Raw genomic sequence first — 9,653 nt, 5'->3', positions numbered from 1 at the left:
CTATACCGTGGTCCCTCAACACGATGTAAACTCAATTAGGATATCATTGAAACCATCTAAAAGGATTTTATCTATGGTGTCTTTAAAAAAAAATAAAAATCCATACTGATATAACAATAGAATTTAATGAATAATGAACTAAAAACTTAAGTTAAAAGATACTTTCATAACAACTGTTTTTACCGCTTAATTCCCCATATCAGTAGTCTAAGGTGAAAAATGTGTACTAATCTTCTAGAGACGACAAATTAAATTATAAATTAGATAAATTTAAAATAAAAGATATAAATTTTAAAATTTACAATTATTTTAATTATTTTTTTTTATTTATATTTTCTTTTTTCAATTCCACAAATGAATAGTCAAAGGTCAACGGGGATGATGAGATGTGAGGAAGATGTGCTGTTGCCGACTACAAGTCTATTATCCCGTCATCCCGCCGACAATGGGTCCTCTGGCATGTTTGGTGGCCCCCAGCACCCAATCAGTGGGCGTGGGCTTGATCGAGACCAATGGATGGCCTAGATCACTCGGATCCTGTGACCAGGTGCCTGCAGGTTGCCACGTGGATTGGATGGGCCGTGGAGGCCGTAAAATCATCTTCACGGGACCCACGACCGAGTGAATCCAGCTAGTCCACGTGATCAGATGATCGCAGCCCGGGAAGGTGATCGGACAGCTCTGATTCGCGGATCACCTCTGAGATAATCATAAACCCACGAGTTTTGCTGCTAATCCTGATTTGAGAGACTATATGGTAGTTGTACCTATCAAACTCATCATCAAATTTCTAAGACAACTCAAGGTGATGACGATGCCGGACACTAAGGTATGGTGGGATCCTTCCGATGGTCCACTGAAGGTTTCAGTGCTTTTTTTTCTTTTTTTTTTTCTCTTTTTTTTTATATATATATAGATAAGATGAAAATATTTATATCATTTTGATATGAATACAATCCAAAAAAAAACAAGAATAAAAAATCTCCCTAAAGACTAGACGGATCCCCCTTACATCAGTTCACACTATATCGGCTGTCCTCGCATTTTCTTCCTTTCTAAGAGACCAGATTTTTCTCCCCAATGCTAGATTTATTAGATTAAAATTGACAGGAATTATATCAGAATTACAAGCGGATCAAAGAGTTTGAAACCAAATGTAAATGTGAAAGTGAAAGACTAACTACATTGAAAGCTTTGAATCTTGAAACCTTCAGCCAATTGATAACAACCAACCTTCAACTTTTCATATATCCTTATTTTTTAAGCCAAAAATCATCCAAAGCTATACCATGTAAAACTGATGTTTTTGGATTCACAAGCATGACTTTGTAAGCGGACTTGATGACTTGCTATTTATTATGTGTCATGTGGTGCGCATTGTGGGTGGTTTCAATGACAGCCACCATTTACCAAAGCCTTCCTACTCCCATTGATAGAGATGTGCGTGAGAGTTTAGAGTTCCATCAGAAGGAACTCAAATAAAATGTTCTAGAAAGAAGGGTGAATGGACTGTGTTTTTGTGCTAGGTCCATTGTTGCAATCCAGAGACCTGTACCGTTGCACATGAGGCTGTTTGGTCGGATCGGTGCAGTCCTATTTTGTTGTTTGAGAAGAAAAATGCACGGAAACGAGTATTTAGGGACCAGCAGTTTAAAATAAACTTAATATACCTGCTTAAGGCACCACTTACATCCAAGCCTCTTGCTAATGGAAAGAAATTAGCTTGTCAGTAGTGCAAGCTATTGTTGCTGCTGCAATCTGGCCTAACCTTGATGTCGAGTAAGTTGGATGATAGTGGTTGCGCTCGGACAAGGGGCTCCTACATCAGATCCGACCTGAAACAGCAAAAATATGAAAATCTACGAGAGTGTTTAATGGGAGATCCTCTGATGTCTAAGACAGGCACCAATCTTAGGAAAAAGTGTAGATTTGGAAATGGCAAAAGTGATAGCATAGTAATGGAGTTGAGAGAACTTACTTAAGAGTCTCCCTAGGCATGCTTTATATAGTCAAGGGTCAGCACTCATTATTAAGAAAATCAAGTATGAATAGTGGTTGTTTTGGTAACAGTCTGCTTATCTCGCCTATGCATCAAGATCATACATCTCGCTTACAAGGATCTCTCATAAGCCGTGCTTGTAGGAAAACTGCACACGATTGTAAATCGAGCTATCACTAATTGGAGAAGAGTTTAAAATTTGAATAACTTTCCATGCACTTTTATTGCTGACCACATGGTAAGCTCTCATTGGTCAATTTGCCACATTGATTGTGGTCAATTTCAAGATGTATCACTTATCTCTTACTTTCAAGATTGAATTGACTTCATGGGCTTGAGTGAAGGAAGCAGTTGTTACAATAGTTGATCTCAAGTCAACTCCAAAAAATGAGTTGACCTCACTAGAATGAGAGTCGACCTCGAAATGATTTTAGGATGAAGACAGAGAGCAATAAAAATGACGAAAACTCAAGTCGACCCCTTAACATCTCGAGTTGACTCTAGTAGAACTCAAGTCAACCCCACTAGAAGTCGAGTCAACTCCAGAATGACTACAGCCAAAAAATAGAAAGTTATAATGAGATATTATATATTACGAGTCGATCTCTAAAAAAATTGAGTCAACTCCTTTGCATTTGACAAATATAAAGATTAGTTTTGTAGAAATTCTCTAATAGCTAAAAAATAGCTTCAATGGCTAGTTTAAGTCCTCCAACGGCTATTTTGCCCTTGTCAGTCATTATTGGAGGTATTTAAGTGAAGAATTAAATTGAAAAAAGTATGAAAGTAATGAACAAGTAAAAAAAAAAAAACTTAAGAAAGCATTCAAGTCCACCTTCTAACAATTCAATTCAATTGAAAAGAAAGCTTGAAAGCATTGCATTCAAAAGACATCTATATTGACCTTTTTGAGCTATAAAGAGTTTTTATTTCTTGAGCTTTAAACTATTATTTATTGTACTCTTTATATTGTAACAAGTTTTTTGAGAATAGAAACTTAACAATTTAGGCTGGTTCTATATCGGATTGTTGTATTTGTCTAAATCAAGGGGGATTTAGATGGAAAAGTTTTGGTTGGTGCATTTACACAAAATCAACTTGGTTGATTATGATCTCAGTAAAAATAATTAGTGTAATCTTGGTGATTATAATAGAATTTCCAAACAAAAAGACTTGGGGAGTAGACGTTGTTGTACTTATCTTATATATTGAAGACTTAATATGTCCTACTTGTAACCTAATTGTTAAAGATAATTTAAGATAATTAAGATAATAATAAATAATTAAAATTCTTTTGAGATAAAGATAGAGTCCGATCAAAATAAGGATTCCACTATGATGGTATTTTTTTAATGAAAGAAAGTTGTGTTAATCTAAAAGAGTCCTTAATCTAGCCTATAAATATAATCTGTAACTCTCCACCAAATATAGGCATCGAAATCCTCTGGCATCGATTAGAAGAACTCTTTCATAGCATTCAACTACTTCATATTGCATTCACCACATCTTCATATAATTACTCATAAATTAGTACACATATTTATTTTAATTATATAATTTTTGAAAATCTAATTCATCCATACTTTGGGTTACTATTTCTGGACAACATGGCTTTCCTCATCTGAACTACTATCCTCACTATCACTCCATGGCAGAAATATTATCTTTTTCATTGGCTTTTTGGAAGCTTTTTTGAGTAAGGAGCAATTTGCTTTAGTATCCGGACTTCTTACATTTATAGCAAATGAGTAGCTCCCTTTTTCTTTTTTTTCCTTTTTTTCCCCTTGGCCAAAGGCTTTTTTCTCATTCCTTGAGGAATCATCTGAATTTTTTGGTAATCAGTGGCATTTCTTCATCATGATAGGCATCTTCTAATTTTTCTCTTTGTTCATTTTTTATAGTGACTGATTTAAGGGCAATGGTTTCTTCTTCCTTGACTTTTCTTCGTTATTTTGCTTGATCGTGAGTTCACTAGTCCTTCACCAATTGAATTATAGTCACTTTGACTCCTATGATTTTGGCAATGACTTGAGCATTTTTTTTACAAAATCACTACTAGAATATGACTTACTAAGACTTTTAAGATCATTAATAATATCAATAAAGCATATTAATATTTTAGTAATTGGCTCATTAAAAATTATTTTAAAAATCTCATATTTATATACAAGTACATTAATTTTAGATTCTTTGACTTTGTTAGTGTCTTCGTAAGTTACCTTCAGTCTATGCCAAATCTCTTTAGTAGAATTACAACATGAAATAATATTAAATTTATTTGCATTTAAAGAATAATACAAAATATTTATGGCTTTTGCTTTAATTTAAGCTATTTTCTTATCAATATTGTTGGTGCAAAAATCCGCCTGCGCCGGAGAAGCTGGAGTTGAGGAAGCCGCGGTCGCCGCCGGGACCTGCAAGAGAAGTCTAAACTGGAGGTGGGGTTGCTCCGGCAAGACCCTCCGACTCTCAAGTCAGTTCTCTGCCTCAACAAGAATGGAGTGCTCGAACGGAGAGTTTAGCAGAGTTTTGGGATAAGGCAAAAGAGCTTAAAGAATAACGTATCTGAGTCCCCCTTTTATAGGCGGAGGAGGCAACGGACTGATGGCGATGTTTGTAACCGCCTGGTAGTGGGCCGCCCATGGTCAGGGAAATTGATTGCGAAATATAATGGAGCAGATACGTGGGCATCACCTCGACCCACCACGTGGAGTCTATTATGAGGGGTGGAGCAGCATCCGTCGTCAGGAGAATCGCATGGTATCCGTCGCAGGAGGTGGAGCAGGTTCGTGGCCGTCACTGTGGCCTGCCAGGGGATAGTGGAGCTGTGCGGAGTCCGCCATAGGAAGTGGAGCAGGGCGGCTATGGCCACTGCGGCTTGTCAGGGAATGATGGTACTGTGCGGAGTCCGCCACAGGAAGTGGAGCAGGGTCGTGGCCATTTTGAGGGCCTGTCAGGAGGCGCGGATCTGTCGATTGGAGCTCGGTAACGGTCGGAGCCCGGTTTCTGTAGGAGTCCTGGCGGAGCAGCAGTTGATACCGAGAGCGGAGCCCGGCTCCTGTGGGAGTCCGGGCGGAGCTGCGCTGATGTCGACAGTGGAGCTTGACTCCCGTAGGAGTCCGGGCGGAGCTGCACTTGCTGATGGCGGTGGAGCCCGGCTCCCGTAGGAGTCCGTGCGGAGCTGCACTGCAAACCAAGTTAAGGGTAAAATCCGGCTCTGATAGGAGTCCGGATTGAGCTTACCAGCCGTTGATACTGAGAGAGGAGCCCGGCTCCCGTGGGAGTCCGGGCGGAGCTGCACTTGCTGATGACGGTGGAGCCCGGCTCCCGTAGGAGTCTGGGCGGAGCTGCACTGCAAACAAAGTTAAGGGTGAAATCCGGCTCTGATAGGAGTCCGAATTGAGCTTACCAGCCGTTGATACTGAGAGCAGAGCCCGGCTCCCATGGGAGTCCGAGCGGAGCTGCGCTGATGTCGACAATGGAGCTCGGCTCCCGTAGGAGTCCGGGCGGAGCTGCACTTGCTGATGGCGGTGGAGCCCGACTCCCGTAGGAGTCCGGACGGAGCTGCACTACAAACAAAGTTAAGGGTGAAATCCGGCTCTGATAGGAGTCCGGATTGAGCTTACCAGCCGTTGATACTGAGAGCGGAGCCCGGCTCCCGTGGGAGTCTGGGCGGAGCTGCGCTGATGTCGACAGTGGAGCTCGGCTCCCGTAGGAGTCCGGGCGGAGCTGCACTTGCTGATGGCGGTGGAGCCCGGCTCCCGTAGGAGTTCGGGCGGAGCTGCACTTGCTGATGGCGGTGGAGCCCGGCTCCCGTAGGAGTCCGGGCGGAGCTGCACTTGCTGATGGTGGTGGAGCCCGGCTCCCGTAGGAGTCCGGACGGAGCTGCACTTGCTGATGGTGGTGGAGCCCGGCTCCCTTAGGAGTCCGGGCGGAGCTGCACCTGCTGATGGCGGTTCCGCCATGGGTTCCGGCTGTGGGTATTTTATACCCAACACCAGTCCCCCTACATCCGAGTTTTGAATTTCAAACGAAGGAAATACACAGAAGTACAGTCGGAACCGTCCCTTCGAATCCCGCGCCCCGCCGCTTCCAGATATTTTGGTATTAAATGAGCGCGTGCCGGAGTCTTTTCGAATTGGGGCGGTACGAGAGGATGCTTCGAAGACCCCGCAGGTACGCTGGCCTAGGTACGACGCAATTATGACCCTGCCAACCGCCAGCCGCCTTCAGCCGTCTGCCACGGGGAGTGGGACACGCGTCGGATGCAGACTGGCCTGGGGGGATTCGAGATCATTATGGCGTCGGATCCCAGGGCCTATTTAAACCCGTCCTCCCCCCTTCAGGCGCCCCACTCCATTTCTGATTTCTTGCTGGCGTCTGTCATCTCCCCGAGAGTCTGCTTTAGCGAACGCCCTCTCGAGCCATAGGCGCCTTCCGTTTCTCGCTCCCCAGGCCCCCAGAGCAAGATAGGTTAGTGCCCACCTTCTTCTTCTTACCGCCTAGGGTCCTCTCCTCTTTTCACTTCTTTTGTGTCTTCTCCTGAGTTGACCTCCGGCGTCTCCCTCCCTTCTCGGCTTGCTTTTCTAGGGTCCTTTAGGTTCTCCCCCAAAGAAAAAATGTCTTCCGATTCTTCTGCCCCCGTAAGTTCTGGGAGTTCTTCTGCTTCAAACCCCCAGGCCCCTGTCTCTGCGGACGAACCCGCGTTTGGGGCAGGGCCTCGCCCGGTTTTCGCACCGGGCGCCATTCCTTGTTCGTCGACTCCGGACGAACTTCTCCTGATAAGGGCTCGGTACGGGGTCCCTTCAGAGTACGACCTGGAGCTTCCTGGCCCCTCTGACCGGGCCAGCGCTCCCCCTCCTGGTCGCTTTTGTTTGTACCAGGAGGCATTCCGTGCCGGACTCCGGCTTCCGCTTCCTGCTTTTGTTGCCGCCTTCTTTCGTTTCTTAGACATTTCTCTCGCCTCTGTCGCCTCGAATTCCTTTAGGTTTTTGATAGGGTTTCTCTCTCTCTATCATATAGCCGAGGTCCAGCCTTCCCTCTCCCTGTTCAGACATTTCTACACCTTCAAACGCCATCCTTCAGCGAAGGACTGGTGGTACTTCTCCCCCCAGTTCGGTAAGAAGGGGTTGCTGAAGGGCGCCCCTTCTTCGATTCACAACTGGAAGGGGAAATTTCTCTTCATTTACTGTCCGACCCTGGAACTGGGCCTGCCCCCTTGGGGGTCTCTGAGGGATTCCGTCCGTCGGGCTCCCAGTCTGGGAGAGGACGACCTTCAGGCCGCCCAGAAGCTCCTGAGTTACCCCGCTCCTTCCCTTCCAAACCTACTGAGGGAGCAGCTTCTTTTCAACATCGGCCTGAGCCCTCAGGATCCAGCAAGTATATATCTTTCCTTTTCTTGTCTTCTTCTCTTTCTTTATTTCTCTCTCCTTTTTCCTCTTTTCTCTTTCTCTTTTTTCTTTCTTTTTTTTTTTTTTTTTTTTGACCCTGGACTGATCGGTGCCGCTTTTTCCTTCTTCTTTTCTTTTCCTGTTTTTTTTTTTTTTTTTTAGCAATGGACACCGAAGCCACACGGATGCTCGCCAAGGCCATGAGAGCCCAGAAAAGGAAGGGCGCGATGACTTCTGGCTCGGCGAAGAGGGCCAGGGTGGAGGAGACGAGCTTGGCTGCGCCCGTCCAGGCGACCCCAGCAATCGACATTCCTTCGGATGCCGAGCCAGCGGCCCCCCGGGCTCCCCCAAGGAGCCCGCCGACCGGGGTCCCCATTTCGGGGGTCCGCCCCGCGGAGGCGCCCGTCGCGGGGAGGAGGAGAAAATCGATGGCCCACAGGCCGAGCAGCCACCGAGCCACCGCAGACGAGTCCGTCTGCTCCGAGGGGGGATCGGAGAACCCCTTCAACGACAAGGCTCTGATCCGTCGGCTGCTCGATGGTTGCATTCTGTCCGATGTCGTGGAGAGGATCGACCGTGCCGATCCCGAGCAGCGGGCCTGGGACACCTTGGGGTCCTTTCTTGAGGTAAGCGGATTTTTACTGGCACAGTTGCTCGATCTTCGTTGTGATTCTCTATCTGTCCTTGCAGATCGGGCACCAGCTCTTCGCCTATGTCGAGGCGTCGGGCCGCATGAGAAGGGATCTTCTGCGGGCGGAGGAGTGCTGCCAAGACGAGGTTGCTCGTCTTCAAGCGAAGACGGCCGAGGTGGCCGCCCTCCGGGAGGCCCTGGAGAGGAAGAGACAAGATCGGGAAGAGGAAAGACGAGCCCGGGAGGAGGAGAGGCGAAGCTTGGAGGAGTCGGCAAGGAAGGCGGAGGCCGAGGTCGCCCATCTGGCCGAGCAAACTCCGGTTCTGGTCTCGGAGGCCAGGACCCTCGCGGTGGAGGAGTTCAAGGCCTCCGCGGAGATGAGGGAGCTGAACGTCCAATTCGGCCTGGAGGCGTTTACCAAGGGGTTCGAGCTCTGCCGAGAGAGGGTGGCCAGTAGATACCCCGACCTTGATCTCGGCTTTTTGGAGGAATCTGACGACGAGGCCGCCCCTTCGTCCGCTGCCACCGCAGTCGCACCCCCCGCGCCGAGCTCTCCACCCCCCGCCCCCGAGCTCTCCACCCCCCGCCCCCGAGGTCTGAGACCTCCGATCTTGTATCTTTCTTTCGTCGCCATATTTCCTTTCCGCTTGTCTTCAAAATTAATCAATAAAGTTGAATTTCTTATTGTGGATGGTCTTTCCTTCCCCCTGCTCCTTCTTTCCTGCCTTTCTTCTCGTAATGAGCTGGTCTTTGACGTTTGCATCTTCCGATGGCAGCGTCCCGCCGAAGCACTCCCCTTGCCCCTGGGGGTCCCGCTGAAGTCAACTATCCAACGGCTCAAAAAGGAGGTCCTCCACCTGACGAAGAAGTTGAAAAAGTCGGAGGACGAGCTCCGCAAGTCGAAAAAATGTTATTCCGAGGCCGCCGCCGAGGCCGCCCACTTCAAGAGTCTCCAAGTGAAGGCAATCATGGACTACAGTCGGAGGAAGGCGAACTTCGCAAAGGAGCTCGAGGAATGCACGAAGAGCGCCAGCGACCGAACTTGAGCTCAAGAAGCCAGGATCAGCGCCCTTAAGGTGGAGCTATCAGCTGCGAAGAGGAGGATCGGCCAGCTGGAAGGGAACTCATCCCGGCTCACAGCGCGGGATGAGCAGATATGGTCACAAAAAGTTTCTGACCTTCAGAAGCAGCTTCAAGATGCTGAGATGAGCCATGATGTGCAGCGTGCCAGCTGGCGCCGGCAGGTAGAAGAGTATAAAGGGAGATTCCGTCAAGCGGCGGACGAGGTCGTTCGTCTCCAGAGGCAGCTGGTTACTAGGGCGCAGCTTACTAACGCCCAAGATACCAAAGAGCTCCACGCCCTGAGAGGCACCGTCGAGGGGATTTCTGTCTCCCTTGGGGAGAAGACAGCCAAGCTGCAACAAGTAAAAATTCAACTGGGACTTGAGCGGAAGGCCGTCGCGGACGCAGAGGCGGAGTCCGAAGTTTTGCGGAAGTGGCATCGGGAAGCGGAGGCTGAGAGCCGGCGACTTCGTCAGGCGCTCCAGGATATGCTGCAAAAGAAGGAAGAACTAGAGGAAACGGTGGAGAGCCTGAGGCAGTCCTGGTTGGGGGATGGAGGTGATCACCCTAG

This window comes from Elaeis guineensis, chromosome 10 (assembly GCF_000442705.2).
Source record: "Elaeis guineensis isolate ETL-2024a chromosome 10, EG11, whole genome shotgun sequence".
Classification (NCBI taxonomy): Eukaryota; Viridiplantae; Streptophyta; class Magnoliopsida; order Arecales; family Arecaceae; genus Elaeis; species Elaeis guineensis.
The sequence above is the reverse complement of the archived record's forward strand: the minus strand, read 5'-3'. Positions refer to the sequence as shown.